This window comes from Etheostoma cragini, chromosome 11 (assembly GCF_013103735.1).
Source record: "Etheostoma cragini isolate CJK2018 chromosome 11, CSU_Ecrag_1.0, whole genome shotgun sequence".
NCBI classification, from domain to species: domain Eukaryota; kingdom Metazoa; phylum Chordata; class Actinopteri; order Perciformes; family Percidae; genus Etheostoma; species Etheostoma cragini.
Window position 1 is genome coordinate 792398 of NC_048417.1, and position 1110 is coordinate 793507.

Here is a 1110-nt window from a genome sequence, read left to right on the forward strand (position 1 = left end):
CGTTGAGAAGCGGGCAGCAGACCTCCAATGGAGGATTGTGCATGGGGCCATAGCTACTAACCACTACAGGGCGCACATGGATCCCGAGCTGGGGGAGGGGTGTAGTTTTTGCTCTGCAGCAGAGACTCTGGCGCATCTGTTGGTTGGTTGTCCTCGGCGGCTGTGTGTGCTCAGGTTTTGAATGGAATGCAACAGACTTTTTGTATTGTTTGTTTTGTTTAGTTTGTTTTTTTGTCTATGTCTGTGGGTTATTCTGTGATTTGAAAATGGTCCAATAAAGGGACTTTTAAACCAAAACCTCTCTCATTTCTCTCCTCCTGTCCTCTCTCATGTCTCTGTCTCTGTCTCCTGTCCTCTCTCATGTCTCTGTCTCCTGTCCTCTTCCATGTCACTGTCTCCTGTCCTCTCCCATGTCTCTGTCTCTGTCTCCTGTCCTCTCTCATGTCTCTGTCTCCTGTCCTCTCTCATGTCTCTGTCTCCTGTCCTCTTCCATGTCTCTGTCTCTGTCTCCTGTCCTCTCTCATGTCTCTGTCTCCTGTCCTCCCTGCAGGAATCATCTCCACCTTCCTCCACGTCCATCCGTTCGGAGCAAACCTGGAATATCTCTGGTCCTACATCCAGAGACTGGACTCAAAGGTAATGATGGAGGGATAGATAGATAGATAGATAGAGAGATAGATAGATAGATAGATAGATAGATAGATAGATAGATAGATAGATAGATAGATAGAGACCTAGATAGATAGATAGATAGATAGAGAGAGAGAGATAGATAGATAGATAGATAGAGAGATAGATAGATAGATAGAGATAGATAGATAGATAGATAGAGTGATAGATAGAGAGATAGATAGATAGATAGATAGATAGATAGAAAGATAGAGTGATAGATAGATAGATAGATAGATAGAGTGATAGATAGAGAGATAGATAGATAGAGAGATAGAGATTAACTAAATGAGACAACATACAGTCAGTCAGACTGAACTAATACAATGAGACAAGTTTAGATATAGAAAGCTGTAAAAGCCTGTGTTTCTGTGTGTGTGTGTGTGCGCGTGTGTGTGTGTGTGCGTGTGTGCGTGCGTGTGTGTGTGTGTGTGTGTGTGT

The 1110-nt window shown here is 43.4% G+C and overlaps 1 protein-coding gene across 1 annotated transcript in view; it reads right to left on the reverse strand.

Annotated features, from left to right (window-relative positions):
* LOC117953077 (integrin alpha-V-like) overlaps positions 1 to 1110 on the reverse strand; it is a 26865-nt gene that overhangs the window by 5932 nt on the left and 19823 nt on the right. The gene's annotated exons all lie outside the window — the stretch shown is intronic.